This window comes from Anser brachyrhynchus, assembly GCF_964034855.1.
Source record: "Anser brachyrhynchus genome assembly, chromosome: 1".
In the NCBI taxonomy this organism is placed as follows: Eukaryota; Metazoa; Chordata; class Aves; order Anseriformes; family Anatidae; genus Anser; species Anser brachyrhynchus.
The window spans coordinates 124528272-124554194 of NC_137694.1; the positions used below are offsets into that span (position 1 = coordinate 124528272).

Genomic DNA, 25923 nt, shown 5'->3' on the forward strand with positions numbered 1-25923 from the left:
CGTGTCATGTTTTTTACTGAGGTTCTGCAGCCGTCTGGAGCAGCTCCCCTCCGGTGGCCCTGCCTCACGTCCTGCATCTGCAGCATCCTGGTGCCGGCGGCGCCGGGCCTCGGCTCTGTACGCAGAGTGCCCACGTAGCACTCAGGACTTGGTTGGGAGAGGACGAGAGGCTCCTCCTGGTTTTGTTCTTTCTCCCCATCAGTATTTTGGGCAAAGCAGAAGCCACTCGAAGCATGCAAGCTGTTCTGCGGGACCGGTGTGCGCTGCTTCAGAGGCGGATGAAATTCAGCGCAATCCACAGGCGGTTTTGCTCGGTGAAGCGGAGGCAAGATTCAAATGTTGCCATTTCCTCAGTCTAATGCCTAAGTGGCCTCGCTGCCACCAGGCACAATACTAACAACCCCCTCTTCTTTAGGGCTCTGGGAAGTGTGTGTTCCCATCAGAGAGGCTGCTCACATGGGTCCCATCTCATATCTAAGAAATAAGGACGTGTAGGTTTTCATACCCAGACTCCACTCAGTTGTATCACGATTCTGCCTTTGAGCTACCTTTCAGTGGCAGAAATAATATAATTGACAACAATAAAATAAAAAGACCAAAAAAAAGAAGCATATCTTTGCACATACTTTTGATAATACCATGAAGGAGGAGGTATGAATTTCCTCATTTCATTAATTTGAGGAAATAAATATGCATCCCACATCTACTCTTCCAGACTCGAGTTACTCTGGATTCACTCCTACATACATACATCAGTCGATGAGTGCTTTGCTGTACTTGAGTCTCATCCAAATGTTAGCAATCCATGAGGCACAGCAGCCATCAGTGACGAGGTATCTCCTATTAATTTGGTTTAAGGAAAAGGGAGGCTGGTTTTCTCCCTGTCGCCAGTGCTGAGGTTGGTTGTGCATCAGGAGACACCGCTGGCTTTTAAGCCCGGCGGTGAGCCCGAGGTGTAAGGTCTGTGAACGGTACAGAGGGGTGCGTGAGCGGGGAAGAAGAGGCGCTGAACGCTGCCTCGTTCCTTTGCTGCACCAGGAGGAGCAGGGAAAGGCAAAACCACATGTGCATGGCCTGACCCGCCTTCCCTGAGCTACGTCTGCTGCGGGAAATGCAAACCCGGGCCCTGCCGAGAGCTCAGTGCATGCTGTCAGCCGCTTCTCCCAGGCCTCGCACCGGTCATGCTGATGGGCTGGCACAACGTGCGTGAAGAGACGGCTGCTGCAGCTCCTAGAGGCAGCATGTGCAGGCTGCCCATCACCTTCATCGATTTCCCCGCTCCCGCAGCTCCACTATTTACAAGCCCACCCATCCCATTGATAAAACCTGGCATTTCTGAATGCCTCTTAAAAACATTCTCCTTATGTGTTTTTTTAGGCTTATTTAGCTAATTTGTAGGCTTATTTAGCTCACTTTTAGACTTATTTGCTCATTTTAAGTTAACAGTTCAATGTGCTTTCTTCACTTTTGGGGAGAAAGGAAGATGATTATTCTTTAATTTTGGCTGCTGTGCTCAATGTGCTGCCATTTGCCAGTAAACTTCACAGACCTTCCTGTACCTTCTGGATAGCTAGACAGGCTGAGGCCACACTAGCCAGCTCAGCGGTCTGATGGGGCACCTGTATGGAAATCCCCCAGGCATCCCAGAGGGTCATCTCTCACTCCTGGGCAAGGGGAAGCAGCCCTGGGGCACGGGGTCTGGCAGGAGCCCATGGCCATCCCTGCTGAGGGTGCCCATCCCTCACACCCCTTCCCACGTTGCGGTGTGGAGTGTGCGCGGCCGCAGGCAGCCTGCGCCCGTGGTATGCTGAACAATACCGACAGGTGAAATTTACTTCACACTGTCAGCTGGCACACCAAATCCCAGTCAGTCCTCCCCCACCAGCTCACACTCCACTCAGAGATGTCCCTGGGAGTTTGTTTTAGCTCCGAGCAAGCGGATCAGCTCACCAGAGAGTGCCGAGACTGCAAGAAAGACGGGGCTGCCTGCAACAACTGAGGCGCAGCGCCTCTGTACTGCAATCCCCCTGAGCTGGTAGTGCTGCTTACCAGCTAAGTACGATGATTACAGCATATATTTAGTGGCTCATAGTCCTGAAAACCTGGTGAAAAAGCACTTGTGGTTAAGGGAGGGATGAGATTTAAGGAGATCGTGTAGCTGCAGAAGTGAACTGTGGGGCTTCACCACGTTGCTGTTTCAGCCTATTGCCTAAATCCTTACTTCTTGCCCTGCCAAGGTTCATATTCATCAGTCAACACGGGAATTGTTTGACAGGTGTAAGGACTTACTTTTATGAAAATTATCTGAGCATTACAATTAATATAGTATTTATTTACATGCTGGCACATGCCTTTTGCTAGTTGTGTCCAAGCAAATTCTCTCTATATGCTGACTTAAGCAATCCAACCCGTGGAAGGTTCTCCTCTCTCTCTCTCATAACCCCCACAATCTTCTGTTGTCTCTCTTGCTGAATGGAAGAGGTTTTTCTCCACGTGACCATCTCTGGAAACAGCAACATCCTTGCTGCAATCTATCAGCATGTTCAAAACTGCAACACAGGGAAAGAAGGAAGGGAAGGGAAGGGAAGGGAAGGGAAGGGAAGGGAAGGGAAGGGAAGGGAAGGGAAGGGAAGGGAAGGGAAGGGAAGGGAAGGGAAGGGGAGGGGAGGGGAGGGGAGGGGAGGGGAGGGGAGGGGAAGGGAGGGGTGGGGAGGGGAGGACCAAAACACCTATATCGATGCACTTCTATAACAGGAAATATAATAATAATTAGAAAATCATGTTAATTCCTTCAGCACTCCTATATTTGTTTTCTTCCCACATGGTCTACTTGAATCTGAAGATCCAACCAACAACGTGAAGTGTTAAAATAAACGAGTCGGTTAGACCTCTGTGAAGCTGCAGGAAGATGGCTCAGTCCCTGGCACACCCTGACTCAACTTCTGCATGCCTTTCTGCCACGAAGCTGCCATCAGCATGTCAGCTTCTTCCAGCCACTGTAGCTCGCTCCTCAGCACTCTGTTGCAAACAAGGGAGGACAGAGTTTCTTGCTCATCGCTGCAGTGGTGCTCCCAGCTCAGCAGGACATAAGCTCTTTTTTTCCTCTGACTTGGAAGCAGGCAACAAACTGATGAGCAGCTGAACTGTGAAGCGGTGTGACCAGCTGGGGAGCAAAGCTCCTTGTCTGGTGAGGGACCACACGAGGCCGGTCCTTCAGGGTACGTGAAAGGAGTGGTAGGACCCTGAAGTATTTTATGGGAAGAGAAGTCAAGTGCTGCAGATGTAGGGAGCTTTACACAGGTACCTGCTTGTACACTGGCAGTGTTAGGACATAGCGTGAGGTTAGAGCACTGTCAGAACAGTAGCAGTGTGTCCCACAACGTGATTAAAACTGACACCTAAAGGCTTGCAGCTAAGCTTGCACTACTTAAAGATGGCCTTATCGATGATCCATGGCAGTGCTAATACATAATCAAAAATATCCTTATGAGAAGATTTTTATTTCTGCAGTAGGATAATTTTTAGTTGTGCTTCATTCCCCAGACAAATGGTTTTATTCTAACACTGATAGAGGAGATATTTCTTCTGCACAGAAGATTAATGGCTGTTGCCAATATAATTCCCAGCTGCACCCAGCAGAGAACGTCTAGATAAAGCCTGCAGTCAGCTGCAAGTGATAAGACATGAAACTACCTTTTTTTTTTTTTTTTTCCCCCTACCAACCAGAAATATGAGCTTGGAAATTCACGGTCCTGAGAAAATATTAGGTATGTTAGAAAAAAATGTTACATCCATGCATCTGCACAAACATGCACACACACAGAGGCACCCAATAACCTGTTCCTCCTTGTGTGGGTGTGCGTGTCTGTGTACATCCGTGCTTGCACATGCACTCACACACATGCATACAAAGGCTCTTTGCTGTGCTGTGCCTCTTAACTGTTCAGTCAAAAGAAAAAAAATAAATGGAATTGTTTCTGTCAAAATAGATAAAGCTTGAACATGTACATTAATTCAGTTTAATTGTAGATTATAACGAGCCATGCGTCTTACAGCACCAGAGCAGTATTTTATGCAGCAGTTGCTGAAGTTCCTTCAGGAATGTTGATTCCTAGGGGAAGTGGCCACGAGCACACTGGCGCCGTGTAATGTCTGCTGCTGTTCTTCTGTTCTTCTACTGACACACCTGGCAGAGCTGGCGCAGCCCTCCAGCCTTGGCAGAAGGTGAAAAAGACATGAAGGCTATAACTTCGCTTCTTTCATCTTTTTTATCTTTTTTTTTTTTTTTTTTTTTTGAGCTCACTGGCAAGTTCAAAGCCTTCCTTTAGCGAGATCTTGCAGGAAGACAAATGCTGGTGAGCCTTTCAGCAAATTACTGTGCACTTACTTCATTCTACCTTTTTTTTTTTCTTTTTTTTTTTTTTTTCCCCTGGCTTCCTCTTCTACATTAAGCAAACAGAGAGAAAACAAAATAAGACAGGCTAAAGACCACTTCTATCTGTAAGTCCAGCCCCTGACAATTGCAGGTACCCATGCCAGGCCCAAGAATTCCCTATTTTCTTGCTGCAAGGGCTCAGTAGTCCTGACCTCTGCGTGTCAGACGCCGTGAGCAGCGCACCAGGGCCCTCTAACATCCAGCTTCACGTACAGAGCAGGCTCAGCCCCTCTGCCCCCTTTCCGTCCTGCTGGGCTCTCCGCTTGCTCTTCATGCGCCGAGGCACTCGGCCCTCCAGGCAGGAGCCGTGCCTTTCTGCCGTCACGCACACGCTCCTCTTTGTTCCTCAGCACCCCGGGCAGGGCTGTCTGCCTTGCCGTAGCATTCCTGACGTCTCTAATCCGGAGTTAATCAAAGTTTTCCCTTTTGTCAATGGGGCCTTTAGCGAGAGACCCACTTTTTTTTCTTTTAATCCACTGGTGCAAAAGGTGATTAAAACCCTCGTAGGGAGGGAGGTATGCTGGTTTTGGTGTTCAGCATTTTTTTCTTGCTTTGTTCCTCTGTGGATCTTGGTGGTGTTTAAATCAAAAAAAAAAAAAAAAGGATTTTTTAAAAAAACAACAAAGGGTTGCCAGGTGGTGTGTGGCTGGACTTTGTGTGAAGGCCAGAGGCTGGCCTGTGCGACCAGCAGCGCCGCAAAGGCCCCGCAGGCTGTGGCCACCAGAGCAGCCCAAGGGGCTCTGCTTCCAAGGGTGGCCACAATCTGCTCGGCTCGTGGCCTGTGAAGGCAGGTCACTGAAGTGACTCTTATTTTCAAAAGATAAATGCTTGGAAGACTTTATCTAGTGCAGTTGTGGGAATTTTTACCTGGCAGAATCAGACCGCTAGCGTTTAAAGCGGCTTTCTGCGGATGCCGCAGCCAAATTTCCAGGGTGGCACTTAGGAAACGGGGCCCCGAGCGCACCCTGGAGCCGCTGCTGACTGAGGGCCACCCCTGGGCGCCACGGCAGCTGGAAACATTGCCAGCCCTGGACAGGCACAGCCCACGGAGAGACGCAGCCCGCTGGCTAAATGTCAGGCATTAGCAGCGCTCCCTCGCTCGGGGAAAGCGGCTAACTCAGAGGCTGTTGCTATGGGCACCGGAGCAGCAAATGATAATAATATTAAGACAGGCTAAGGGGAAAAGGGTAAAATAGGATATCTCCACTTCAAATGCAGCTTCAAATTAACTGTGGTGAGTAATTACCTGTGAAAAAATAATAGTGATGATTCCACCATTTAGAAGGAAACCCCTTTAATAGCAGGCTGCAAGAGACACCCTTTATTTTGCCTAGAGTAAAATGGCACTTTTTTTTTCTTTTGTACAAGAAAAAAAAATCATGGCCATTAAGCAACTCCCATCAGTTATTGCTAAGGCAGCTGTTTCATTATAGCGTGCACTACTTTGTATTATTTTTTCCAGACTGTTAGCCGTTGTGCTCTGGTGGCCTTCCTGCCCGCTACCCCCAACTCTAATGGAAATTTTCCATTTCCACGGATAAGGGGACATTTGCTCAGCTCCAGTGCACAGAATTTTTCTCCAGTTGGGCTCTGTGAATGACTCGATCACTTTGTTCCTTGCCTAGCATCTGCAGAATAACATTGCTGACTGATCCATCTGATTTATACAAAGCATTTGATACCTGTTTCTCCGCTGCTGCCCCATGTACAAATGCACTACAATAGTGTTGTCAGTCAAGATCTTACCTTTCATGTAATTTCCTACAGCTTCTTTTCTGCAAGTGAGTCACAGCTGTGACCTGACTGCAGGTGCCACTCACACAGGGAGGGCCCTGCAATTGCTTTACCCCTCAGGAGCCTATTTACCAGAATAGCCTTCTTTTCTGCTGGGTTGGGGGTGTTCAAGAGCCACCTTCTTCTTCCTCACCCCTTTTCCACTGTTTAGAGTTGTGTTATTCAAAAAAGGAATAGCAGAAAAATGAGTCACCCCAAAAATCACTGTGAGCAAGGAGAGGGTCAGCAAAAAAAAACTTGTTTCCCTCATTATGCCCCATGCAATATCCCAGAGTGAAGGCTTTGCACCTGCCCTGGGCTCTTCTGCCCTGGGCTGTAAAACTGTAAGAAAAGACTGTATAACCATACAGAGGATGATGGTGGGACCTATAACTTCTGCAAAAGGTTGTTTCTAGCATTAAGAAACCTTGCCACTTTTTTATGGGGAATGCCTTTTAACCTAAGTTAATGACACTATCTAAATTTGGAATTTGCTAAGTCTGGACACCTAACAGTATTGCTTACAAAAGAAAGGCTATTGAAGTCAGGGTTCTGGTCTTACTCCTTCCTTTTTTCCCTTTCCTTCTCCCTTGGCCCCCTTCACTTCATTCTGGCAGCCGTGGGAACAGTACTCCTTCACTGGCAGCATCACACACACCCCTGCCCACTGTACCGGGCTTTACTGGTGCTGCCAAAACACGTGTGTGACACTGAATTAGCTCAGCTTCATTGCACTTGCTGTATGTGCACAAAGTGCCACTGTGAGCAAGTTGTGCCTCGGCCAGATCACAAAAGATGGCAACAGAGTACACAGACAGCCATGCTCTCAAACACAGTGCAGAGGAGCTGTGTCTGTGTGTGTCCTGATTTTCTGCAGCTCCAATCTGTGATTGAGCATGGTTCTGCTGTGCACTACAACGAACTGTCTCAGTGTAACAAGTCCTTAGGGAAGTATAGGATGCCATGAACTAGATGGTCACTTAACAGTCCCTAAGATCCTGAAAGACAGAGAGTTACATATATTTTCTGCGTGTATTACGGTGTGATACTGCACAGGAAACTGAGAAATCCTACAGGTGGGATTCATTATCTGTAGCACTTTATCCTGTGATGTGGAGAAAAGACATGGGCCCATCCCCAAAATATCCTTCCCCACTGATGAACTGCAGCAAGACAGTTTGAAGCCGCGCAGTGTGAAGGATAACCTACTTAGGATGAACACGTGCATGATGCTATCAGCAATACTGATGCAGTTTCCAGAGCTTATGGAGGGCTTGAGGAAAGGGTTAATATATCAAATTGCAATTTACAGAAGTGCAAGGCAGTGGGTAGCCTCAAGAAAAAGTCCTCTCATTTTCCCGAGGCTGGGCTTTTTCCTCAGCCCCATATTTGCTCACCACAGACTCACTCCTCCCACATAGTGAGAACATTATGATAGAAAACAGAAAACAGGGGATACTTTGTGCTGGAATGGGTGCTGGAGGAGACCTGGTGTGTGCATGTGCTGGGTGGAGTGGGTGACAGATGAGATCAGGTTTACATGTGGGCTCAGTCATTTTAGAAGAATATTTCAAGGTCAAGCAGGCAGTGGGGCAATTTGTTTAGCAGCGTGCTCGCAGTAGAGGCTTCTTTAAGGCAGAAATAGTTTAATTTATGAAAGGCTCACATGGGGCTTTCCTGGCTAAGGCAGGAGCACCGGCTTACTGCTGTTTTCCAAGGCAGCCATCCATTAACGTGTGATTTCCTGATCTTCCTCTGAACTCCATGGCCCTCTGCTAAGCTCTGATGAGCATCGTTTCTGTAAGCACAAACCGGCATTTTAATTTGGAGTGCTTGTCAGTGCCGTGGGTTTCACTTGAGTTATTCGTACAGGATGCAAGACCCCAGGTTGTGTGCTGTACTCTAGTAAAAGCAAGAAACAGCAGCGCAAGGAGCAAATCATTTGGCACTTGAAATTTCCCTGTAATCTAAAGAAAAGAATGAAAGGGAAAAAAAGCTTTAAAACTGTAGGGGCTAACAAAATAGCCGTGAAACGTGTCTGCTCCCACACACAGGTAATATTTAATACGATGTATAGGTATGATGTTGTGCTGGTCTAGTGTGTGAATCCATGAGTGATCATGCTAAATGCAGCCATACATGATCATCAAACACCCCTGCACACAGGGAATATTCTCTTTAGTCACAGCTGAGGAAATAAATATTTCTCTCCATTGCAGTACAAAGCTCCTGAGTTCTGTAGGCAGCATAGCTCCTTTACCACACCTTGGTGATTGCATTGCAGACTGCGGAGCAGCTGGGGGCACGTATGTGTGTGGAAGCAGCAGGGGTTATATAGAAATATATATATCTAATCAAACTTTTATTAACCCATGCCCTTCCAGCTCAAAAGGACACGGGCAAAACAGTGATGATTTATAACAACTGTAGCCTCCTGAATGAGTAGCAAATCATTTGCAAACTACTCCTGACTTTCTGCAAGGGTTTTCATGATTTGTCAGTGTTTGCTGAGGGCACTCGCACAGCTTTGTAACACTCACCAGGCATGCAGCCGTTTGCTGTTTGCTACCCAGGTGGTGCCTGGGGACAGGAGCAAGATCCACACTACTGCCCACGGGCCATGTGGGGTGGGTGGGGAGGAGGTGGCAGAGGTGGCTGAGGAGGCTCCACCTGAGAAATCCTTGATTCAGGTCATCTGTGTGAAATCAGGGTTTGTTGCTCCTGCCGCCAGGCTGGATAGCTCAAACATAGATCACAGTGGAGGAAACAGAAGAGAAGCCTTTTCATTCTCAAACTGCAAATAACAAGCAACTCCGTGTCCCAAATATTAGCCAGCTGTACAAAAATTCCTGAGACTTTCAGTTTTCAAGCTAAGTATGCGAATATGGCATGTCCTGCAAAGGGTGGGAGCAGTGGGGCAGAGGCAGAAGGAGATGAGGCTGAAGGAGAGGACGCCCAGAGGCCCAAAAGGACCACATGGAAGTTTCCTCCAAGGATCCCCTCAGGCAGAGGTGTCTGCCATGCCCACGTGAGCAGTGAGGAGCAGCTTTCTCTCCGAGCACTAGCACACACAACAAGCCCTGAATTTCCAGTGGATAAAATGGCTGGGTGCAGAGGCAGCCAAGGAGGCTTTCCCAGTCACTCAGTTTGTAACAGCCACAAGCTTGCCCTGTGTCATCACCCCCCCATGGCCTCCAAGAGCATGGGCAGATGCAGGCTCAGAAAGCCCTGCTGCAGAGCTGGTTTTGGCCACAGCCCTGCGCCTTCAGTCTCTGTCACCTGGCGGCACCTCTGCTGCATGCTCCTTCTGGCAAGCTTCCTCACAAAGCTTTTACTGCACTCTCTCCAGTGGCCTCGTCTCCCCCACCATCTGTTTTGCCAGCAGCTCTTCTCCTCTTCTTCACCTGCCTCTGTCCTACGGGCTTCGGGAGCTCTGCTTCTCCCTGCCCACCAGGGTCTTTGCCATCCAGTGTTACCCCGTTCTGAAGCACGTTTCACAGGCAAGCGCTGCACCTGCAAAACAGCATTTCCCCTCTCCAGCTCTCAGCTGCTCCTTCCCCACCATACACTGCTGCCAGCTTGGTGGAAAACCAGCTTCTGTTCTGTTCTTCACCTTACAAACTCAGCGCCACTGAGCCACTGTGGTGTGTGGCACGGATGTTGTGCGCCAGCAGGGTGGTGAGGCCCAGCAGCCACCTTGGGCGCCCAGCGGAGCGCCATGTTCTGCTGGCTCGTAGGCCCTGATGCTTGTGCTGCCTGGATTGCCTTGCAAGTGACTCGAGCTGGCACACAGGGAGTTGGATGAGCTAATTACAACATCTGCAGTTTTAAAAAAATTGAATTTTTCACTTGCATCTGTCAGAAACTTTGGCCAGGCTTTGCCCTCTTTGGAAAGGCAGAGCAGAGGCTGTTAGTGCACATCGGGCAGATGTGTCCAACATAAAGGCTTCTCTGTTATTGCTGGATGGAGGTAAGAGCAAACAATCAAATGTCCTTGCCTATTTTCTGCATCTCCCTCTGTGATGCTGATAGAGGAAATCCAAACGTTTCCAGGCAGGCAGTGCCTATCTGCAGCAGACAGGCAATTTCTAAACGTATTAGCAGCGCAGAGTCAATAGAGAAATAGCAGTCCAGCATATCATCCAATTTTCAAATGTAAATAACCAGACTGCTTTTAATTTGGAGGGCTACAGCAGGGAATAAAATGAACTCTGGAAAATACACACAGCAGTGACCGCTGGCCACAGTGCACCACATTCAGGTTTCTCTGTTATTTTTCCCAGGTAGCAGCTGTGTCACAGTGCGGAGATGAAATGTTGGTCTTGCGTGAGGAGAGTCTCCACTGTTGGCCTCACAAACACTACTGCCTTCACCTTCAAGCCTGCAGCTGACCGATGCACTTCAGTACAGCAGTCATGGGCACAGCAAAACAGGAGACTGCAAGGAGTGGGGAATGAGCAAGAAACCTCAAGGAGATCGTTGGTGTAACTGAGAGCAAACAAGTCCCCCTGCTTGCACTGCTTTTGTATGGCCGCTGAAGGGAGGCCTGTTGTGGTCTTATCTCTAAGGGCACACACTGCTTGTAGCACAACCACCAGCGGAAGGGCTGTGTTGTGGCCCGCTGATGGTGGTGCCTTTCTGAAACGGCACGGGATGGGGCTGTGCAGCACTTCCTAGCTGCAGGCTGGGCTCGGTGGGTCTGCTCCTGTGGGTACCCAGACCAAAGCAAAGCTGGGGGCTCTCCCACTGAGTCAGGAGGATGGATGTGGCACCAAGAGGGTCAGTGGCAAATTCTCTCTGTTCAAAGTAGGAAACAAACCAGCCAGGTTATTGCTAGTGTAAATCCATCAGCCTCCATTGAACACAGTGGGAGGAGGCAGGTTCAGTCCTGATGACTGAGGGCAACCCAGGGCTCTTTATCCTACTTACCTACTTTGCACATTCTCTACTGGCTTTCTAAATCATCGGTGAATATTTATACAGCACATTCAAGGGGGCAAAGGGGGGTGGGGTGGGGAGGGGCTGCTGGAAGTACTAAGCATCAGTCTGCCTCATGACCAGATTGCAAAGGCACCTTCTAAACACTCACCAGCCTGTTAAAAATACTCTGAGAAATGAAAGATTAATATCTACTGTAATGCCCACCACACTCCAGAGGTGAATGTGGCCAGGAGGTGGGATATTGGTGGTATGGAGATGCTGTTTTGGGAAGACACAGGTGATGCCAGTCAGGCTAGCTGAGACCCTGCAAAAAACCATGAAACTGTAAAACTGGGCTGTGGGAAAAGGCTAAAAAGGCTAAAGCTGAAGACTAAAGATGGGCTTGTTTGCCTAAAAGCTGGTCTGTGCTTTTTTGTTGTTACTGTTGCCTTTTTCCCCTGTACTCATGAAAAATGTCACAGAGAAGAGAAGTGCAACCTCAGGCAGAAATGATGGATATCCTAAGATTTCTCATACGCCCAATGTCAGTGGGAAAGGGAGGGCCCCTGTGCTGGTTGAGGGGCTGATGCGGAGTGCTCGGACATCATTTCAGAAGCGCAGCAGCCACAGCAGCCTCAGAGGTGTGAGAGGCAGGGATCAGCATGGCTGCATCCCTGACATGGAAAGGCAGGAGAGCCCGGGCTCTGGTCCTGAGGCTTACGCTCACTTGTGTAGCAGATTTTTCGGGGGGGGGGGTGCGGGGTGTGTGTGTGCGGGGGGGGGTGGGGGGTAGAATAGTGCACAGAACTGGAAACTGTTAAACATCTGCTCTTTTGTCTTTTTTTCAGACTTTATCTCCCACCTAGATCAGCCAGTGTTTGGCCCCACATGGTTTGACATGAGTCACAGTGGTATAATGCTGAGGCCCAACCAAGATTAGCTGTTTTGTATAGTGTGGTACTACCTTGCAACTACTGATTCACTGCAGCAGAAATGATAGATTGTTTTACAGGAGTTAAAAAAAACGGGAAAACAAAAAGTCCGGTGGTACTTAAAACAGTGGATGTGCTCCACCTACTGGCTGGTAACAAAAAAAAAATGAACCATGATAAAAGAGCATCCTTAAAGAGAACCAAACCAGTGCTTGATGTTGCCACACTCTTGGCTTTTTACATTTAGAGGGCAGCCAGGGGGAAGAAGAAAGGATAAAAATGTATGTGAAGGAAAAAACGAAAGCAACGAAAGTGAGAGAAGATGAACACTGCGTGGCAAGAGAAAAAAATATAAAAGGAAACCCAGCTTTTGATTTTAAAAGGAGGCACTTCAAGCATGTGTAAGCTTGCAGCAACCTTGGCTATGTAATGTGATTTTGATTTATTTCAAAATTCCCAAAGGAGAGTGTTCTGAACGCTGCACTGCATTTCTGATTGATATCAACAGGGTTTATACCTAAGACAGCAGAGGACACATCCCAGACTGCTCCCTGCTGTCTTTGGTTGCAGCTGCCTTCCCCTCCAGGGCTTTGGGGGAAAAAGGACAAATTCTGCAGGTCTGGGGCCTTGGGGTGCTCCCCCTCCACACCCTCTCTCGTGCAATCATAGGTGCTGCTACTGCCTTTACAATTGGCGTGGCCACAGATTTGTCTCCAAGTCCCAATCCTTGATAACAAAACAAACCTCACTCCCATTTGCCTCCTTCCCCCAGTCCAGGACTCCCTTTCCATTCAGGTCAATGAATGCGTGCCCTCACTTTCTATAAAGGACTTTTCTCATCTATTATGATCTTTAGTCTTTGTAACATCTCCTTTGAAAGACAGAAACACTTCTCCACTTCCCGGAGAGGAAGCAGTGACACAAAGCAGACTGAAGGCAACATGTTCAAAAGTACATGGTGTGTCAGAGTCTCTGTGCTGAATGAAAAGTACATGGGACTTAGACATTTAAGTGCCATCAGGCTGGTTGAAAATCAAATTCTCACTATGGTCTCCTGGGAATTTCTTGGACTTACCCTCATGAGGACCAGGTCTGATGGTTTGTCGAGCTCACAGCAGAGCTGCTGCTAAGTCCTGGAGGGAAGAGGTGAGTCATCTCTAGGACCTCCATCAGCCAAAAGGTTTGTGCACAGTACACAGTCAGGGAAGAAGAAAGGGGAGAGGCAATCTTCACTCCCAATCCGAAAGAGAAAATCACATTTGCAAGTCAGCACTTTTGCAGTATTCTGATGTATGAAAGGACTGTCTTAGTCACTGCTAGGCTTTCCTTCAGAAAAAATAAAAACCCAGCCTCCAAAAGGTATGTTCTGATGCAGAACCATAATTTATATATATATATAATAGATATAAAATATTTTTGCATACTGTATATATTTATAAATATGTATCTATATTGTAGTTACACATATACATACATGTGCATAAGTGGATGCCCTCACATAGGAGCCAGGAAGCTCATTTCTGCCACAGTCTGCTTTAAGGCATTTCAGTGCATGGCTGCACGCTCGTGGTCAGGTATTCCTGTACTTGCACTGTCCACGTGCATATTCCCTCTGCTGTGGTGTCATTCTAATGAAGATGTATGGCCCTGCCCAATCTACTTTGAGCATGGCCAGAGTGTGCGGCGCTCCACCCTACACCCAGACACACAGATGTGTCTCAAGTTATTCTGATCTCTACTGTCCTTGAAAGCTTTGTGCAAAGAAATTGCCCAAGACAGTGCAGTGCGTTTGCAACAGACAAGTAACTAACCGTAGGTTAATGCAATAACAGTATCATTTAATATCTCATGGGACAGCATCCGAATATATTTCAGAGCTGTCCTGAATACAGATATTACCAGCAGTTTGTAATTTGTCTATGCCTTTGTCTGCAGCTGCTCCTTTCTATTACCCTAGCAAATATTACAGAAATGCTTGAAAGCTATGGAAGAGTGGTGGGCTTCTGAAGTGCACTCCTACTACCATTTCCTTGTTCTTGTTATTAATCTAATCTACTTTCTCATCATTCTGTATCAAGTCTCTCTCCTACTGAAAAACAATGTGTTTCTTTTTTCACTTTGCGAGAAAGTGTGGGGCATTGATGGGAGCCTTTAATTCAACCCTGCCTGCTAGCCTCAGCAGAGCCATGCTAGTTTGTAATCGAATTGAGGCTATGACACTGCCCAAGTATGTACAAAATTTGAAGGATACAGGGGAAAGAAGGAGGAGGAGGGAGGAGAGAGAGAGAAAGGCTGTATGAGCAAAGCAGCTGTTTCTGATGCTATATTCAACTTCATGCACTAGTCCACAGAGGGACACAGGGGCATGGGGAGAGATACTTGCCTGGGGAAACACTACTTCCAGTCTGTGCTAAAAAATGGCTGTGCTCTATGGCTGTGTTGTCACAAGAGGACAGGTAGGGAGGAGGAAGGAGCAACAAGGTTGAGTGGGGAACAGAACGGGAGCTAATGAGGACAAAGGCATGGCCGAGGGTAGAGAGACAAGGGAGACGATGGGGCAAGGAATGGAATGAAGCGGTATGGGGGAAAACAACAAAAACCAAGAGAAAGAATAGACAAGGGAAGAAAATAAAAAAATGAGCGCAGAAAGAGGAAGGGAAGAGAACGTGTCCTGACAGCTCACCGTGCACCTCTAACGGGTGCCGGACGTGGCTGCTGGACAGGCAGACTGCAGCGGTGGCCGGGGAGGCTTGCTGTCCCCAGCTGAGCCTGCGTGGGGCCAGGAGCTACCAAAATGGATTTGCAGCACCCTGAGTTCCTTCCTCCTTTTCCCTGCAAATGACAGGGCCTGAGTAGAAGCAGGTGAGGCTTTCGCTTTGGCTGTGTTAGAGCCTCCCCATCCCTGTTCTTGGAGGCTTGGGATACCTCACTGCCCTCACCAAAGGTAATCCTTTTGGTTAGGAGGCCTTATGGGTTTCTATCCCATCTGTTTCCAACATGCCCTTTACTTCAGTAAGTGGATTTATTTTTATTTTCTCCTCACTTTATTAAAGGTGAGAACTCCAGTGGCCTTTTTGCATGACAAATCCCTGAGGCTGCCATGCAAAGTCTGTTTTCTTTGAACTCCCCCGAGGGGAAATACCTCCCTCTTCCGCTCCGTGTGTGAAACGGCCGATTACACATGAGTTAGTACTCTGAACACCAAGGCATGCTGTATTAAAACTGTAATCCAAGGGCACACAGATTGAGTGTTGCAAGCTATTAATGACTTTTTCTCATGGCTTTGGTCTAAAAATATGGCCTTAGTTATTTGTCGCTTGAAGGGGTAATAGGATGTAGGCAAAAATAGAAGTCAAAGCTATTGATCGCAAACATTTTTTTTCTGCAAAGAAAGCCAATACGCAGTATTGAGCACTAGCATGCTGACTTATGTTACGGCTTCTCTTCTTTTTTCGCCCTCATGAAGAGGTTTCGACAGGGATTACAGCTTTACCATGTGGAACTATGTTTTCCAGGTGAATTGAAGCAGGATTTATTTGAAGTTTGACAGCCTGTATCTGAGCTTTCCTCCACTTCAGATGGTGCATGCGGAGCTCTGAGAGCTCTCAGCACCAGCCCTGCTCCACTCCCATCACACCAATGGACAGAGAGGGCAGAGTCAGGGCAGTGCTCAGCCTCCGCAAAGATGCCACCTGTAGGGGCTGCCAGGGGGGCTGCATGGCTTGGGGCCAGCTGGGACCTCTCCCCAGCCCCATGGTGATGAATGTCCCCCCATTCGTGGGGCTGGCCACCTCCTGTGACAGCCCAGGGAAGGGCCAGGGCAGGGTCCCACCACCTGTGTGCCTCCGTCCTCCTCTGTGTGAGGGGGACACCAGCCTTTCATTGCATAACCCAACACTACCCAGTCACTATAAAGCCCATACGAGATTTTGGAAAAGTCTGTAAGTAAACCATAAGTAAAATAGTGGAAGGGGAGTTGATCTGCCATGGTGAGGTGCCACCACCTTCAGCAGTTGCAGTCACCTGCTACCAGTGTGTCATGCAGACACACACACACCTGGGATGAGGGGGAGTGAAGCAGAAGAGGAAGGATGAGGGAGGTAAAAGAGAATAAAAGCAGCAAGCAGAGATGATCTGGGAGGGTGTTGATGGAGAGGCAAGCCAGCCTCGACCTGCTGCGTGGAGAAAGGAGGCAGAGGATGAAGGAGGAACAGGGAAAGGGCAGGGAAGCAGGCAAGAGCAAAATCTCCCGACATGGAGAACAACATGGTCTGCAGGGCTAATTTCTCACCTGCAAATATATGGAAATGGAAACGCGCAGTGAAGGAGAATGCAAAAAGAAAAAGAAAAAAAAACTGGAAAAAGAAATACATATGAAATGAGGCAGCAGATTCAAATGTGGAAATATAACAGAGCAGAACAGAAAAGAGCCGTGTTAAACAATTTGATTATGCTGAAGTAAATTCTCCAAGAATTCAGAGACAAATGGACCTGTAACTCAAGAAGGCATAACTTATGAAAAACCCAGTATTACTCTAGTTTGCTGACTGTGAAGTAAAAAGAAACCTATTTTGGTAAGTCATTCATGTGGAAGAGTTTTGGCACGAGGTGCAACGTATCCACACCACAGGTTTTGGTGTTCTGTAGAAATACCCACACCAGTGTAGACACCAGCTCTGCCACTGGAAACTTGCCCCCTGATCTCTGCTCCCATTACAGAGCAGTGTCTGGGGTTCCTGGTACAGGGAGCGGATGGTCACAGCACGGTCGGCGAGACACCTCCAGCTCTCACCAAGGTCCTTTTAAATACCAGGAAGAAATACATTCCTGAGAAGCCCGTAATTGCTCTGTCTGCTCTGGAATTTCATTTTGTTACCCACTTTAATCTTTGGCAGATATTAAAATGAATGGCTGGTAAATAACTATTATTTTCACTTCTTAGCCTGGATTCCCACATTTAACAATTTTGATAAATAACATTAATTTTTTAGCTCAGCTTTTATTTTCATTCTTCTTCCAGCTCCACTCTTCAAAATAATTCTCTCATCTTCTCCTCCACATCTCACCAGAAAAAGGAGAGTCTCTGCTTGCGACTGAATGACTTTCACAACAAACAAAACTTTGAGAGGGAAAAAGAAAAGCCTAGTTGACTAAAAGATGATACTCTACTGAGAGAATCTAAGAGACCTGTTACAGAAATATTAAAAGTCAAATTATAAGAACACTCAACTTTTAGGATAGGCATTAAGATGAGAACTAGCTACTAGAGGATACATACAAGAAATTTAGAGGAGTAACTGCCAAAGAGTTTAAATACCTAGAGTTTTTTAAATGGCTTGTGTATATTGTCTTAGTAATATCCCAGAACTGAGTCCAGAGCTCCTCAAAATCAATGTAAAATTTAGAGAGGGATCACATAAATAGATTCATACCTACACACACACACATATATAGAACTGCTCCTGGTAATAGGGTAAAAAGAGGAAAAGCAAAGCAGAAAGGCTGGTAAGCCACTGAGGTCAGGAGGGATACAGTTGCTGAGTGGGGTTTGGAATTAAATCAGAGAGTCTTTTGCAAAGAAAATGATACTTGAGGAAAGGTTAGGGCTTCCTCTACTGGAGAAGACTTGTGAAAGATTACTAAAGCAATTGGTTCTTAAATTAAGAACTCGGAAATTAAGAAAAAGCAATTCAGAAACACCTTTCAGCATCCTTTGAAGGCAGGTATAAGAACGGCTTCTTTTTGCCGCTTGTGCTGTTTTGGACTGCATGTCTCCCAGCAGCTCTGGCCATCATCACCCAGGCTCATAAAAATTCTTCAGTCCTGCTGCTCCTGGAGGGCATTTCTGCATCTGTTGCCCCAACAAGGCCTCTTTTTGAGCCAGACAGTTCATCCCAGCATTAAAAAGGATGCACAGGGCAATGGTCCAGGGCCTCAGGACACCTGAGGGCTCAGCTGGGGCAGCAGGTCTGGCCCCGGGACTGAAGCACCGAGCCAGAGCAGGCGTGCTCTGCAGGAAAGTGCACCGACTCCTCTGTGTCCGGCTCCAGGCTGAGCTACGTGTGCTGAGCAGTGTTTCGATAAGCTCTGTAAAGCCCTGGGCATCCCAAACATGCTGGATTTAGAGTGTGTGCTCTGCATATGTATGCAAACACAACTCTTCCAGGATTTCCCTGTGGAAAAGATGGAAACCCTCCTGCATAAAGTCATTTTTTTGTTGTACAAGCTGTTATGGTCTGGTTTTGTGTGTATTAACTACTTTTTAAGTGCATTTACTGAAGCCTTGTTTTGCTGGCCTTACTAAATTATTGCCATGAAGATGCTATTTAGAGGCTCTGAAGGTGAAAATTACTGAAGTCCAGAAAATGGTTTTGTTCATTTATAGCATTAGTAATGGCTAGATAATACGAAACACCAGGACTTTAGCAACTACAGAGCTACCGTTTTACAGGAGCATCAGTCTCTTTGTCAAACTACTGCAGTTGTCTTTTGCCTTTACTGCTTATTTAGTAAAATGATGCCTTTACTGCACCTTCAAAATGCAGATACCATATTCTGATTTCCCTGCACGTTTATTTGATTCCCACGCAGGACTGCTCTCCCCTCTCCATAGAGAGCAGCTCCTTTCCCCGCTCTGTCCTCACCAGAGCTGCAGGGACACGAGTGCTGTGGGTCAGGCCACCACCTGCCACCTGCTCCATGCTTTCTGTGCATTTCTGCAAGGAAATGAGAGTTCTGGAAAAGCCTGGAGGGGTGGGGATCCTCCTGAGACCTGGCTCACGTCAGCTTATGAAGCACGAACGGGAACAAGTGGAGCCCTCTTACTGGGGTGTGTTGAGGTAAAGACTAAGAGTGGGTAATTGCATTTTCTAATACTCTCCTGATGTATGTCACATGTACAGACTGAGATTGCTATCGTGCATCCGCTTGGAGAAAGATGCAAGGTGACACTAAGCCAATGTGAAAATCTATGCTGTAATTGTAATTTGCATTAATTTTTTTTTTCATTTCCCAGTTCTCACTGCTTGAGCTCACTGTGTTTCCTTCTGCTGTCAGACCACGAGAGACAGGTGCTGTCTGCAGCGCTGATTTGCTGCACAGCCCTTCAAGCAGGCATGGGACACAGCAGGCATTTCCAGGTTCCTCAGCCTGCCGCTTGGAGACCTGATAAGCCTCTGCTAATAGAAGAAGCCAGAATGGGAAAACAGTATTTGCTGTGCCACAACTTTTTATATGTATTTTCATCATGTCCCCCATCCCCAGATATATATTGGCGATGCCTGGTAGCCCTCAGCATTTCCTAAACAAGAGCAGGCAGTGCCATTTTGTAACACTGGGAGCTGGGGCTTTACTGCAGACAGCTCACTGGAAACTTTTGCTCAGGCAAGGAAAAGAAATCAACAGATTCAGAACCACAAGAGGTGGAAATGTGAAGGGAAGCATTTATCCTGTAATGACACCTGCTTTTCTCTTGTATCTCCTTCAGCCTTTGCTTTCCACTGGCGTATCAAACTAGGGCCAAACACCACTTACCCAAACTTGCTGTTCTGCTGACCTGCTATATATGGCAAAATGTCACAACTTGTCGGTTCGCATTGCCCTTGTTAGACTTCTAAAATGGTAATTTAATAAAGGAAGGTGATATGAATCACCCAGGAACAATTTGAATTGTAATCTGTAGATAATTCATTATGCACACATTTCTTGTGAGATCCTTAAATCAGCAGGGCTTCTTAATCAGAGACGTAAAAATTTTGTCTGTAACAACCAGAGACCTGACCCATAAATCAGCAGATAGGCCAGCCGGCCCAATTCATGCTTCACATTTTTTTCTCTGTGAGAACGAGACACTTAATTATCACCAAGGTCACAGAAAAGGGGAAAAACCCTGTAACGCAGAGTTGTTTTTGACAGTATCAGTTCTGGCAGCGCTTTTTGAAAGCAGAGAAATTCACAAGCAGAAGATGAAACCGCGGACGGCAATGCTGGTTCAGTATCACCTTCCTAATAGGAAGAGCTAAATGAGTGCTAGTGCCACTAGAGTTAGCACAATTTTTCTTCCCCTGTCAATAGGAGATAATATTTGCCCAGGAGAGTGAGTCATACCCTTTGTCAGATCTTATTAGTAAAAAGTATTTGTTATTCTGATAAAGCCTCCTTTTCTTTCTCCTCTGCTCTCCTGTGAAGAAAATGTGTAGTTTGGCTGTTTCCCTTGGGGGATCAGGGGGATTTGGGGGCAATTTATGGAAGGAATTGAGTCATCGCTTCACCAGCAGCGCCTCATCCTGACATGAATCTGCTGGCTGCTCTTCACTCACCACTCCCTGCTGCACCTACGTGAGGGCTTGGGGTGGGTTTGAGTCAAAATGACCACCTCTGACGCTACATGGGGATTAACACGGCCATCATTAGCAGAGAGAGAGATGCCACCATACTGCTCTTCTCACCGCTGGTCAGGCTGCTCCTGGAGTACCGTGTCCAGGTCTGGTCCGAATGGAGAGGGTCCAAAGGAGAGCCACAAAATGATCAAAGGGCGTGAGGACCTGCCCTATGCAGAAAGACTGGAGCAGTTCGGTCTTCTCACCCTGAAGAAGAGAAGGCTCGGCGGGGACTTGGTCACAGTCCTCCAGTGCTTAAAGGGCAGCTACAAGGAGGACGGAGGCTCTCCCTTCACAAGGAGCCGCATGGAGTGGGCAAGGAGCAATGAGTACAAGTTGCACCGGGAGAGGTTTTGTCTTTGATATAAGGAAGAAATTTTTTACAGAGAGAACCATCGATCACTGGAACAACCCCTCCAGGGACGCTGTGGAGTCCCCATCACTGGAGGTTTCAAGAAATGACTGGAGGGGGTGCCAGGTAATGTCTTCTAGGCTTCCTTTTCCCACAAAAGGTTGGACCTGGCAGTCTTTCAAGGCCCCTTCCCACCTGGGGTCTTCTGTGACTCGGGCAGGTGGGGGTGTGGAGGGGCTGGTTTGGGGATTTTCCAAGGAGGGAGAGAAAGGTGAGTGGGGAGCACCCCGGGGTCAGCCTTCCCAGCTCCGGTGCAGGTGCAGCCCCTTCCTTGCTGGCCTCCACCCTCCTCCATGCAGATTCCTTTTTCCTGCCAAATATTGACAGCTCCGCCTTGTAAAGGGGACCACAGGGAGACTAGGATTAGAACAGCAACATGAAAAATGTGTTGAGCACAGCTCTCTAAAGTCCATTAGCCTACCTTATGATTTCAAACTCTTATTTTCATGAAATGGCATGGATTTAGCAAGCATATAAAACCCTGCAATTTTAAATGGAAGTGTAGGTTTATAAATCTGCACTTACACAGCTAAGGAAATGGCCTGATGCAAAGCCACTGCCAGACTCCCCTGAGGCTAACATTGCTGCATACCTGGTGCCTCTGAAAGCCAGGTGATGAATTTTAGAGTTTTGCAAAATCTGGGCCTGGGTTTTGCTGATCAATAGTGGTTGCTTAGATATAACGAGTTGTCACTTGCACCTAGTTTTGATGATGGATGCTTGTTTGATCCCTGAATGAATATATTTATTATATATTATATATTATATTATATATATATTATATATTATAATATATATTTATATATTCATTCTTGCCAAATTTATTGGATTGAATTCAGCAAATCAGAAACAACTAATTAGTTCTGCTAGTAATCATTTAAAGTACAGTTAAGATTTTGGGCTGAGTTGTTTTTGCATTTTCTTTTTTGTCTTTCCAGCAGTGTGAGTGCTACAGTTCATTAGGGTTGAGAAGTGCCTGGTTTCTGGGCTAGCTTCTGTAAGGGCTGGCTGAGCAAAGCAGAGTCCCAGGACAAGAAGGTGGCATCAACTCTGCCCTCCAGGAAAGGAGACTTCTGAGAAGAGTGACCCCACTGAAACATCTGAGAGACAGCTGCATGCACGAGGAATCTCCTTGTCCAAAACTCTTGTCAAGGGTTCAGCAGATTCAGGTTCTCTTGAACTTTGCAGCAGAGGAGACAGTGTTTCCTTTTGTGTTTTATGCAACAAAGAACGTATCTCTGTTTCTCCACAAGTAATGGTAAGTATTACTTATTAAAAATATGTCGGGCAATCAAGTATGATTAATTAAATACATTTTCACTCATGGCAAAGACATCTCCCAAAACCTTAGGGCTGTAACATATATGTAAGGCCAGCCTTTCCATGTAACTAGCTGCAGTCCTATTTGTGGCTTGGGAGCCTGTTGCAGGTAGTTTTCTAAGGTGCCTTGGGTGCCAGACTTCGCTTGCAGCAAGGGAGCATCAGCAGAAAGGAGCCTGCAAGCTGGCCGTGCTCCAGCTGTAGAGCCAGACAGGACCTTGCTGCTATTTTAATTTCTTCCTGGTTGCTATATGGTAATTTGATTGTGTTATTTTAGCTCATCACACAATTAGACTTTTCCCAGGCTCTAACAGGAGAAGAGGCAATTTATTTTGGGGCTTGGTGTGTTGAGAACACAACGCACTCGTGAGACAAGTTCATTCTTGGCCAGAGAGCAGCGATCCTTTCAGCAGGTTGGATTCACCTCCTGTTGTCAGATGTGGAGTAAAGATGTCTGATGTTTTGTAAGATACAGGCAAGTGACTCCAGCATTCAGAGAGAGGCTGAAGAAGGCATGAAGTTGTCAAGTGTCTTCTTTACCTTTATGGTTGCCAACAGCTAGAAGCTGTCTAGAAGTGAGCTCATGAAAGTTTATGTGCAATGTTACAAACTGGTGGTGCTAAATCTGAGCTGGTCCAGCCTAAGTAGCTACTTTTTACTAGCAAAAACACATTCTTTAAAAGTACTTGGTAGCATTTGTTTTACTAGCTATTGGGAAACCAAAGTCAAATGAGCTATTAAGTGACTTGCATTAGGTGAAACAGAAAACCTTTTTCTTTCTCAAGTGCTAAGTAGATTAATGTAATTATTTCTAGGTGTGTTTGAATAGTAAAATTGGGTGGGCTTTAATTGTTTGCTTCATTACTAGTGATACTTTTTCTCTGCAGGATGCTGGAAATGGAGAAGGCAGCACTCCTTCTGCAAGCAAGCTACCCAAACAGAAGTACGTCAAGTGCACAAAGCCAAGTGTGAGACGTGGGGTTTGCCTGAAGCGGTGGCATGTCTCTCACTAGCTGTCCCTTTGGAGAAGGGATGCTAGGCTGCTTAAAGGAAATATTTTCACCCTACTCCCTCCACAGCCCTTTGACAGATTTACTAATCCAGAAGTTTTCCAGTCTGGACCCCTCTGAACAGTTCCCTGAACCACCAGGGACATCTGCATGCCCTGGGTACCTGGCCACAACACGTTAGGGGGGCTTGCTGCCTCTGGGGAGACAAAGCCGACCGTGTTCATTAATTTTAACTGGATTCATGACGTCTCCAGTCCCAAAGAGGTTTAGTGGTAAAACAAAGCAGACCACAATTTTTGGACATGGTTTTCTGAACAAATGTTTGAAGAAAAAGCAACATAACTTACCTGAACCAGAGGCCTGTGAGATGAGAGCCTCAGGTCTGACCTGGAGGGCTGTGGGGCTGGCACTGGCTGCGGGGCTGATGCCAGGATTAGGAATTTCGCCTCCCCTGCTGCCTTGTGTAAGCCTGAAATTATGCCTTTCCCTCTCTGAAAAAAAAAAAAAAAGCCTGTTTGGAGTGAATAGCATTTGTCATTACGAGGAGGGTATGCTGACACTCCTTTTTATTACGGTCGGCACCATTCCTGTGTGTGCGGTAGGACTATGAGACCAGGCAGGCAGACTAGCTTACAGAAGTAGCATCAGCACATTTGACTTGATGACACATTTTTTATCATTAAATAAATGTCTCCTAAAAATTCCTGCTTCAGCCATCAGTGAAATACTTTACGTATGAACAAACAACCACCTATTGCTACTGTACAATACACAGAAATCATGAAGTCAGGCCTCTGGAATTCATTAAATTTTCTTAAAAATCACAGTGGGCACATTACCACACGGACACACACACATATTGCTTGGTCCCTGCCCAGGGAACGCTCACATCACTTTCTCTGGCAATCATGCACACCGGGAGCGTATTTGATTTTAATGAACTCAAGATTTCCCCGAAACTACTTGTCCCTGGGGCTTTGAGAAAACAAACACTCAGGAACAGGGCTCATTTGGCTGCATTGTCACTGTCTGGATCAGCGATTACAATCTCGCTTCCACAATACGTGCTTAATAGCGTTGGAGAGCCTTGCTGTTATGCCATGTGTAGATCAAACGAGGCTCAAAAGCTTTCTACAAGTTTTAAAGCTTACTCCTGCTGGCAATAACGTCAGTGATGCAATTGCAATTGTATTTGATGAAAAGAACAGCAGGCACTTTGGGTTTCATCCTGAGAAGTGCTGAGCTGCCGCAGTCCCCAGTAAGTCCAAGGAGAGAGGTCAATGCCACACAAAAGCACGTACTTATTTAATAACAAAATAATTACCAAGTAGTCCAATTAAACTTGACAGTCTGTTTATAGAGGCTTTCTGCCCGCTAGCTGCTATACAGGCGTCAGCCAACCAGCTGTAAGTCAGCAGCAAGCTGAACAAAAGGTGCTGGTGCTGGTCTCTTCATCACATGAGCTGTACATCGCTCACAAGTATTGATGTGAGTCCAGTAAGGGTCACGATGTGTTTCTATCTAGCTTCAGATGAAAGAACACCAAAGCCCTTTTATGCTGATAATGCTTTCCAAAATTTATTGTGACCTTCAAGAACCCAAAAATATTCTGCACCATCATCATCTCGGGGTCAGCATGCATTTGATACTCATTAAAAAAGGGAAAGTGCTGGGTGACAGGAGTCGGATGGCATAGATCAGCCGTGAGATTCCTGCATGCCCCTCACCTGGCGCATGAGTGGCCAGGGCACAGAAGAGGGGGAGCGTGGAGAGCTTCGTTTTACCAAACCTGGGTCCCCTGGCAATGGGTGTTAATTATATCATAGGCAGTCGTTCATATTAATGTATAGCATTCCTAGTTGCTTGATTGGGAAGGGACTTTTGTTTTGTTTGTTTGTTTGTTTGTTTGTTTTACTGTAGAGGTTGGAAATGTATTAATGTGAAATCTATTTAATTTGAGCAAATCCTGATGTGAGACAAATCTAGATGTTTCTGGGCTTAGCCAGAATAATCAGGGATTGAGCTGCTTCTGGACTGGTATGAGAGCAAATTTGGATTTTCCCAGTTAGTGTATTTTTCCATGCAAGTTTTAGTCTCTGAAGTTTTACTCATACTCTGAAGTATGAGTTCTTTTTCTTAGTCACATCTTTCTATTTGAAAATCTCTTTCACTTTGTTAAATATATCTGTGACTAGATTTTTTTTTCTTAAAAACACATTAAAGTCTATCCATTTCTTTGTTTATGCAAATCTGACATTATGGTAGGAAACAAAACCAACAAAATGCCATAAGCGTATAAATGATTAGATCCCACTATTGGAAAGGTAAACAGAGACAAGTACAGACAACAGGATAGTAACTATAGTGTAGTAGTGTATTTTAAGAGAAGTAATGTGTAGCTACTAAACAAACATACTCTAATAATCATCCCCTTTCTTTGCTTTCTGTGTCATATATTTTCTTGCTTGGCACATTGCGTATTTCATTCTGCACTGCTGGTTTTGAATGAGTTGAGTGCCTCTTCAAAGAGATTTGATTTTGAGAAGAAAACACTTCTTTTAGCAGATTTGCATATTACTTTCTGGATTAAATACTTATCTGGCTGTTAGTGTTCATGCTTTCTGATGTTATTTAGTCTTGGTAAGCTACAAATAACAATTTACACTGTCAGAATAAGAGGACTGAGGAGAAGAATGTTGGCTTTTGCTATTTTTTACTGTAACTTAGAGATGGATTTTGAATG

At 46.3% G+C, this 25923-nt stretch overlaps 2 long non-coding RNA genes across 2 annotated transcripts; one reads left to right on the top strand and one right to left on the bottom strand.

Moving 5' to 3' along the window:
- Nucleotides 1–4360: 4360 nt before the first annotated feature.
- On the bottom strand, nucleotides 4361–13512 carry LOC308187893. Its single transcript, XR_013944989.1, has 2 exons — nucleotides 13136–13512; nucleotides 4361–11005 (listed from the first exon to the last, which is right to left on the bottom strand). It is a non-coding gene; the product is annotated as an uncharacterized lncRNA (long non-coding RNA).
- Nucleotides 13513–13636: 124 nt separating this feature from the next.
- Nucleotides 13637–23165, top strand: LOC308187897. Its single transcript, XR_013944994.1, has 3 exons — nucleotides 13637–20916; nucleotides 21789–22019; nucleotides 23058–23165. It is a non-coding gene; the product is annotated as an uncharacterized lncRNA (long non-coding RNA).
- Nucleotides 23166–25923: the final 2758 nt, after the last annotated feature.